This window comes from Crocuta crocuta, unplaced genomic scaffold, assembly GCF_008692635.1.
Source record: "Crocuta crocuta isolate KB4526 unplaced genomic scaffold, BGI_CrCroc_1.0 scaffold127, whole genome shotgun sequence".
Classification (NCBI taxonomy): domain Eukaryota; kingdom Metazoa; phylum Chordata; class Mammalia; order Carnivora; family Hyaenidae; genus Crocuta; species Crocuta crocuta.
In genome coordinates this window covers 12,013,680-12,022,307 of record NW_027532008.1, presented here as the reverse complement: position 1 = coordinate 12,022,307, position 8,628 = coordinate 12,013,680, and the positions used below count along the sequence as shown (strand labels likewise).

At 53.8% G+C, this 8,628-nt stretch overlaps 1 protein-coding gene across 3 annotated transcripts in view; it reads left to right on the top strand.

Moving 5' to 3' along the window:
• Positions 1–8,628, top strand: part of TMEM51 (transmembrane protein 51) — a 55,695-nt gene that overhangs the window by 33,319 nt on the left and 13,748 nt on the right. Inside the window, exon 1 of one of the 3 annotated variants that reach the window (XM_077775688.1) lies at positions 6,342–6,544. The exons of the other annotated variants lie outside the window; for them this stretch is intronic. The gene's annotated coding sequence lies outside the window, so the exon portion shown is untranslated. Of the gene's footprint in view, positions 1–6,341; positions 6,545–8,628 lie in introns of those variants that run through there. 3 annotated transcript variants of the gene reach the window in all.

The window sequence follows — 8,628 nt, the reverse complement described above, 5'->3', positions numbered from 1 at the left end:
GGACCAGATGGTCACCAGCTCCATCCTGTCCCTCCAGCAAACCCAGCCAGGAAGGCGCCCAGCGGGGGAGTTCCCCTCAAGGGCATTTCCTCAACAAGGAAGAATTCAGTCTTGTTGGTCCTTGCTGGCCCAGGCCCCGCCCTTTGAGAAATAGGAAGATCTGATTGGCCAGGATTGGTCACGCCCAGCCGCGGGGCCAGGAGGAGGGGCCTAGAATGCTGAGCACCTGCGTGACCGCAGGCACCTGCTCCCTGCTCCGCCCTGGTCCAGGGAGCGTTGGGCAGCCTGACTCCCCGAGCCCTGCGTAGCCCGGCCCCCCAGGTCTCCAGGGACGCTCCTTGGGAGCGACTTGTGCGACAGGCCCTGGACGCGCCTCATTGAAAGTGTCGCTGCAGAGACTTTTGTGATAATCATAGGTAACCCTCGGCTACCTCTTTGGGAATTTCCAACTTGATCCTGGATTTTTGTAGAGAGAGGGTCTGTGTGCGGGGCTGGTCGCCTCGTCCCCCAGGACCTGGACTTCTGGCCGGCATGTTGTGGGTGCCCAGTTAATGTTGGTGGGGAGACGGCCGGGAGACAGCATGAAGCGGGGGTCCGCAGCCTTGCTCCGCCCCTCAGGATCCACCCTCACCCCCGCTTCCTCCTTCCTCGCCCAGCTTGAAGGCCTTACTCGGGAAATGGGGGCTATTTTATCTTCACTGTCACCATCATTATTGTTATCCATCGTCCTTGTGGATGCTCTGGTGACTGCGTGGCCGTTTTCTGTTCAGCCCGGAAGTTTCTCCTGACTCAGAGAGCAGTCTTGACTTTTGCTGAGCCTCACCCCCTCTGGCTACCTTTGCTTCAGTAATCCATCCTAGGCCCGGATGCGTGGTTACAGCCCCTCCACCGATTGGTGGATCAGGGTCAGAGCTCGCAGATATTTCATCAAGTCCCACACTGCCTGGGCTCCTGTAGGGTAGTGACCATCTGGCAGAGCTTCCGGCCTACGGGGGTGGGGACAGGACAGGGACACCCACCGATGCCCTGGAGACCGGGCCCCCTGCCGTGGGACTTCCGGGCAGATGATCCAGCTTCGAATGTAAACAGTGCTGGTTGGGAGCATCGCCCCACTGCTCGCCAACCTCAGCCCGCCTTCCTCTCTCTGCAGTGGGGACGAGGGAGCAGCGGGGAGTGTTTGGATGGTTATAAAACTGATGTGCAAACGTGTCCAACTTAGTGCCAGGAAGGAATTACAACCCCCGGCACTGTGCTGTGGCATCTGAGAAAGGGACAGAGTCCTGGGACATGTGACTAGTTGCTGGAAGCCCGAGTCACAGGGCTGAGCCCGGGTGGTGGAGAGGTGCAAGGTCAGCCCTCAGCCCCGACCCTCGTCTTCCGAGCAGGTACTGAAGACACTGGTGTTTGTCTTTGTCACTGAGTGGCAGAGGATGAACCCAGGCCCCTTCCGTCTCTCGTCCATCTGCAGACTGTGGCTGTGGACCGTGGACAAAGGAGTGCCTTGTTCATGGTAGCTGTGTATAGACATTTATAAAAACCTCATTATTCTTTTAAAGCCTGTCTTGGGAGCAGATGAGAAGCAGGATTTTAGAGGGACTCTGGACTCAGACCATCTGGTTCACAGCCTCACTCTGCTACTCATTAACATGAGACTCGGGGCAAGTTATGTAACCTCTCTGGGCCTCAGTGGCCACATCTGTGACATGGGGGTGATGGTGGCGGCTTCTTTGTGAAGATTGAGTGAGATAATCCAGGCTCAGAGTAAGCGACTGACTGCACGTTAGCTGTTCTTATCATGATTTGAAGACACATGCTTTTGAAACAAAAGGCCCTTTTGTGAAACGTATAATCCTGCAATTTGCGTCTGACGTGCCTTGTGTCTAGCCAGGTACACTGGGTGCGCCAAGAACCGTGCTGATAGATACCAGAGTGGGGCTTCTTCTCCTGGGGGACAGTCCTGGAAGGCCAGTGAACCCGAGATTGGACAGGATTGTGCCGAGGGCCTTTATGGGAGGCTGGATAACAAATTCATTAGTGAATAATGGCATCCGCCCCCAAGATGTCCACCTAATCCCAGAGCCTGTGATGTTACCTGACGTGATCAAAGGCCTTTGCAGATTCACATTATGCAGGTGGGCATGTTGTAGTCGCAAGAGTCCTTGTAAGAGGAGGTAGGGGTGCGTGGTAATGGAGACGGATGGGGGGGGCGGAGAGTGTGTGAAGACAGGTGGGGGCCCAGAGCTGAGGAGACAGCCTTAGAAGCTGAAGATGGCAAGGTCAGAGATTCTCTCCTGAATCCTCCAGGGGGAATGCAGGTCTGCCGACACCTTAATTTTAGAACTTCTGGCCCCCACGACTGTAAGAGGATGAACTGGTGTTGCTTTAAGCTGCTGAGTTTACGGTGATTTGTTACAGCAGCAGCAGGAAACTAACACAGCCCTTCTCAGGAGAGGGTCTGTGGTCATTTCTCAGATTTCCTCCTGCGTCGGCAGGCAGGTGATGGGCAGTCACAGGTCCAGAGCCTCCCACTGGCCCCCAGGGCCCCACCCCCNTGCCGCTAGGTGTTAATACAGCCACCTCCCCCTCCTTCTGGGACCTCTGTGTTCCCAGGTAGCGCATCTGAAGTGCAGACCTGTTTTCACCAGCCATTTCCTCTCTGGAAGAGACCCTGAGAAGCCCCACAGAACAGCACGTGCCATCTTTCTGGGGGTTTCTAAATCACGGCCAGTACAGGGGCCCACGGCACATGCCTCTTCTGGTCCTCAATCGCACTGACGCCGGCTCTGGGCCTCCCTCTTCACACCTGCAGGTACCTGCCTGGATGGGGAAGCCGGCTGCGGTCCCAGCAGCGGGATCCAGAGGGGAGGCACTTCTGTTTGGGGATAAACTTCTTAGCAGCTGCTGGAGGCCACAGCCTGGAGCCTAACTTGGGTTTATCATTTACATACCGCAAACATCGCTGGACCCTTAAAAGCAGCATCTTCCTTTTTTAAAAAAAAATTTTAAGTGTTTTTAATGTATTTATTTTGAGAGAGAGAGAGAGAGAGAGCATGAGCAGGGGAGAAGCAGAGAGAGAGAATCCCAAGCAGGCTCCACTCTGTCAGTGAGGAGTCCCACGTGGAGCTCAAACTCACAAACCGTGAGATCATGACCTGAGCCGAAATCAAGAGTCCGATGCTTAACCAACTGAGGCACCCAGGCGCCCCCAGCGTCTGTTTTACAGAGGAGAAAATAAAGGCTCGCAGAGGTAAAATGCATTGCTGGGGACACACAGAATTAAACAAAGGTTGGACAGACTCTAAAATCCATGTGTGTTCCATGATACCACTCTGTTATGCCATTCATTCATTCATTCATTCATTCATTCATTCATTCATTCATTCAGCATTTATGAGGCTCCTCCTGCACATATCAGGCCTCTTCTAGGACAGAGGGAAAGCAGTGAACAAAACAGACCCAAGTCTGCGCCCTGGAGAACTCACATTCCAGCGCAGGACCGGGTCACAGAGCTACAATCCAAGCCCCAGGTGTCATTTTCAAGTTCCTATAACCACCTTTTTTTTAAGTACAAAGAAATAAGCAAAAAACATCCTTTTTATTTCACTTGATATATCTGAAATCTATCATGTCAACACGAAGTTGATTAAAAATATTAATGAGACATACTTGTCGCCCTCCTCTGTTTTTGAAATCCGGGGTTTGTATCTTACACTTTGGCAGCGCATCTCAGTACAGACCCGCCACAATTCAAGAGCTTACCGGCCACGTGTGGCCGCACATGCCCGGTGACTGTTGTATTGGACAGTGCAGCCCTTGCCTACGGCAGACGCCTATCCAGACAGTGACCTGGGTGCAGCTGGCGCCATGACCCCCCGTGGAGTTCATGACCGCCCCGTGGGGTTCAGCAGCCATCAGTCCATCCCTGCTAACTCCCAGCTTGGGATCACGGCGCCCACTCTCGGCTCTGCGGCTTCATGTGGCTGGGTTGTGGCGGAATTAGGGACCCAGCAGGTCTCTTTGTTGAGAGGCTTGTGGAGGGGGCGGGGCCTCAGCTCGGGAGGTGGGGTTAATCAGCCCATCATTCGTGCCACACCCTCTTAGGTGGCCACGGAGGGCCACGCTCTTGTTTTATGATTGTTGCTAATATTTGAGTCCCCCCTTCTCCCCTCCGCCACTCCACTTTCCTTTACTCCCAGCAACCGGCCCGCAGCGGGGAATGCCCTGATTGGCCCGGTCCAGGGCAGGTGCCCCCTGGGGTCTTGAGAGCCGGGTGGTCCTGGCGAAGGAGCAGGAGGTGCCTTCCACAAGGGATGCTCACGGCGCAGGTGGAACAGCAGCTTNCCCCTGGAGCTTCTGTTCCCCTCTCCCCGCCTCTCTGCCCAAGGAGGCCTTCTCGGCTTCTTTGCCCAGACTGTCTTCTTTCCCCCACTTAAGGTTCGGGCCCCCAGAGAGCCCGCACTGAATCTCTCGTGCCCCTCATTCCTATGAAGATTGCTTTTAGGCCAGTGCTCCAGCGATAAGCATGTCTCTGTGCATTATCTCTTTAGAAAGGTATAGTTAAGGCCATTTCACAGATGAAGAAACTGAGGCTACAGGAGATAAACTAGTTGAGCAGAGGAGCCGAGGCTCATAGAGTCCTGCCTTGCACAGCCATAGCACCCTCCCCACCCCCCCATCCCTTCTTGATCCGTGTGTGGCTCTGTTGCCAAGGCCTAGTTCTGGAACATTGTGCCTTTACCTCACAGAGTTGATTTGCCCACAGACAGACAGCCTCCAGGCTTTGCTCCCACTGTTGTGAGCCTCCCGACCTGACTTTCAGACTTCTCCATGCTTTCTGATCCTCACCCCTTTCTCCAAAAGATGAGGGTCCTTCACTGACCTCCCCTGATCTCTCCAGAGCCCACTGGCAACAAAAGTTCCTCTCTTGGTCTAGTGCTTTTTACCCAATTACCATATACTTACTTCCATAGAATAACTCACAGTCTGTAGTTCACAGTTTTTGTGGGCGAGGAGGCCAGGCACCAGGTAGCTGGGTCCTCTGCAAGGCCACAGTCAAGGTGTGGGCCAGGGACGGGTTCTCATCTGGAGGCTCAAGTGGGGAAGGGTCCACTTCGAAGCTGTTGCGGCTGACGGCGGAATTGCTCCCTTAAAGTTGGAGGACCAAGGGCCTCATTTACTGCTGCTGTCATTTGGAGCCTACCTCAGGGCCTTGCCGAATGGATCTCCCCCCAAAATGTCCACTCGCTTTATTAAAGTCAGCAAGCAAGAGAACATCTCCTCACAAGGTAGGCATTCTAGTCCTTTTGATATAATCTCACATAATAACCATCATCCCGACATTTGCTGTATTTTACTGCCCTGAAGCAAACCACAGATTCCTCCCACATGCAAGAGGGGGGCTCACACAAGGGCATAAACACCAGGAAGTAGGGATTGTGAGGCCACTTTACGATTCTGCTGGTCATACTTTCCCTCTGGTTATCTTTTCTTAATGGCAGGATGAGAGAGTGGAGTCAGACCTACCATACAGCTATAGGCAAGACCTCAGTGTCCTCATCTGTAAAATAGGACAGTACCCTCTGACTCTTGGAGTTCACGTGATGATAAAATAAACTCTATAGGGGGAGTTTTTAGCACTATCCTTGGCTTAGCTGTTAGGCTTATAAATAATAACAAATTCACTGTTACTATTCAACCAGGCCGGGGCTGGTTTCAGTGTAGAAAAGCCCTACATAACAATAGGTTCAATAAAATAAACCTTTGTTTTTCTTCCATGTAAACAGAGTCCAGAGTTCAGCAGTCTGGGGCTAGGAGGGTGGGGCTCAGCAATCACCAGGGACCCAGGCTCCTTCTCTCTTAATGTTCTGCCATCTGCTACTTCATGCTCCAGAAAGGCTGCTGAGCTCCAGCCATCACATCTACACCACAGTCAATAGGAAGGAGGAAGGGGCAAAAAAGAGAGAGAGAGAGAGAGAGAGAGAGAGAGAGATGTCCCTTCTACTTAAGAACCCTTCCTGAATGTCCCCCTCCCCTGCTTATGTCCCATTGGGTGGGTGTGGCAGCTCCAGAGGCTGGGTGATGCTCTGTATTCTGGGAAGCCCCGGAAAACTGAGCATCGGGAGTTTTCTCACAATGGAGGGAGGGCAGAGTGGATGTTGGGAACTGTGAGCTGGCAGAACAAAACCACCCTGAGAGTATCAGGCCAGTGAGTCAGCACTACCTGCCCTTCTTTCCCTCCTCCCTCCAGCACACGTAGGAGATGAAAAGATCAGGTGAGCTGAGCTTGGAGGTGAGCTGTGCCCTCCAGGTGACATCTCACTTCAGTCACCTGGCTTGGTGCATCCCGAAGAGGTCATCACCTTTTCCGGCATTTAGCCAGGGCCCGACTGGCATTTACAGACCGGGACGGCAGGGAGGAAGGGCAGCCAAGGCGTGCTGTTCGGCGCCCCTGAGAAATGGTTTTCCGTGTCTGGAATTTCATCGGGGTTTATCTGTTGACCAGGAGGCCACATCAGTGTCACGTGCTGGCTGCAGAGGAAGCACAGTGAGTCTTTTTCAGTTCCTAGGAGGCTTTACTGCCTGGGGGGAGCGGGTGGTGGCCAGTGCAGACTCCAAATGTCATCCCTCCCATCATCCTTGTGCAGTGTCTTGGTGCTTACTGTATACCTAGCATGGTACACCTAACATGAATAAAACACTCACTCCAACGCTGGGAGGTCGATATTGCCTGTTATGATTGCTACTAGACGGAGGGGATCGAGCCCCGACCCGTGCCCCGACTTCTCTATACAGTGGGGAGGGGTGGGGGTAGCACTTCCCTCCTGGGTTTCTGGGAGTGACAAGGGAGACGATGTTGGGGAGCACGGGCGAAGCTGTGGAGGTCGGGAGCACTCGCCCGAGGGTCGTTCTTATTTTATTTCCTGACGTGAAAAGGGTGCCAAGCCCCACAAAGCGAGCCTCCACCGTAAGGTGTTTCTCTCGTCCCCATCTCCTGCTGGCTGCCCCGCTTTAACCTCCGCTCCAGTTTTATGATTAAACATTCCAGCGTCAATTATTTACAATATGTGCAGATGAGTATCAGGAGTGCAGGGGGCTGAGTGACTCATGGGAGAGTTGGTTTTTATGGAGGGGAAGTAACGTGAAGGGAAACAGGGAATTCTACCACCTGACCACAGAGACTGAGGTCAGCCTAGGGAGGGCTCCGAGCAGCCAGGGCGTGGGGAGGGGGCCCTCCATGGAGGTGCAGGGCGCCCGGAGGCAGCAGGTGGTGGAGCGCGCTAGCTCTCTCCACTCAGACACGTCGGATCTTTGCTGTGCCATTTGCTGGATGACTTTGAGCAGGTGCCTTAACTTCTCTGAACGTCAGTTTCTTCATCTGTGAGACGGGGATCACTCTGGAGACTTCCCCATCAGGGTTCTTGGACATTTTAAATGTGATCACGAAGAATCAATTTTAAAAACAATTCTTTTAAGTAAATTATTTTAAGTAAAATAAATATGATATATTAAATTGTCCAAGTACAGTTAATGGCAATGACGATAAAGGCATCGGAAGCACCCAGCGCAGTGCCTGGCACTTGGTAAACGCTTAGGGGATCATCCACTATTGCTGCCACGATCCCAGAATGTAACAGGTGGGACAGGAAGGCCGTTGTGACTAGTGACTTCCTGAAAACCGGAAGCAGGAGGAGGCTGGGGCTGGAGGAAGCAGGTCTGGCTCAGGGGCCTTTTAGTGGGACTCACAGGTAGCAGGAGAAGAGAGGGCTGCTTGGGGGCTGGGCAAGCTTGAGCAGATTCCAGAAAGGCGCTTGGCAGAAGGCTTTGGGAACCACTTGTGTGGAAGCAGCATCGCTGTGGCTAAAAAAGAAAATGTCCAGATATGGGCAGGATAAACGCTCTCGGACTGTGTCTACCCTCCACCACCAAGGGCCGCCCTGATCAAAGCCTGGGAACAGGATGGGCTCCGCGTCCGCAGCTGCACCCGCCCGCACAGGACAGCTCGCCTTCTCTCCGCACCTCCGGGTCGGGTTAGAACCCTCCACGCTAGGACCACACGAAATAAACGTCTGCCTGGCTTTGTCCTGAGGACTCAGGGACTGGGGCCGTGCGCCACCAGGAAAGCAGGTGCCAGCTGACACAGTGTGAGAAGGCAGGCCCTTGTCACGGTTTTTACCCCGGCTGAGTTCAAGCAAGTACAGGCTTGCCTTCCAGAGAAATCTCCGGTTAAAATGTAAACGCGGTGCAGGAGGGCTGGGTGGCCGGCCTCCCTCGGTCGAGCCTGGCTGCACAGGGAAGAGGTGCAAAAAATCCACCGAGGGACCCATTTTATCAGGATCAGGGAACTGTGCCCGATTAAATGAGCTGCAGGACGAGTGAAGGGTCTGAGTGTTAGCAGGCGCCGGGGGAAGGCGCGTCCGAGCAGGCTGCCGGCATGCGCTCCCGGTGGCTGCTGTAACAAATTACCCCAAACTTGGTGGCTGAAAACAACATAAATTCACTCGCCTGCAATTCCTAAGGCCAGAAGCCTGCAGTCAGTTCCACGGGTTACAGTCAGCAGGTCTGCTGGGTTCGCTCCTTCTGGAGATTAGCACCTTCTCCCCAGGTGCTGACTCACTGACTCCCAGAAAT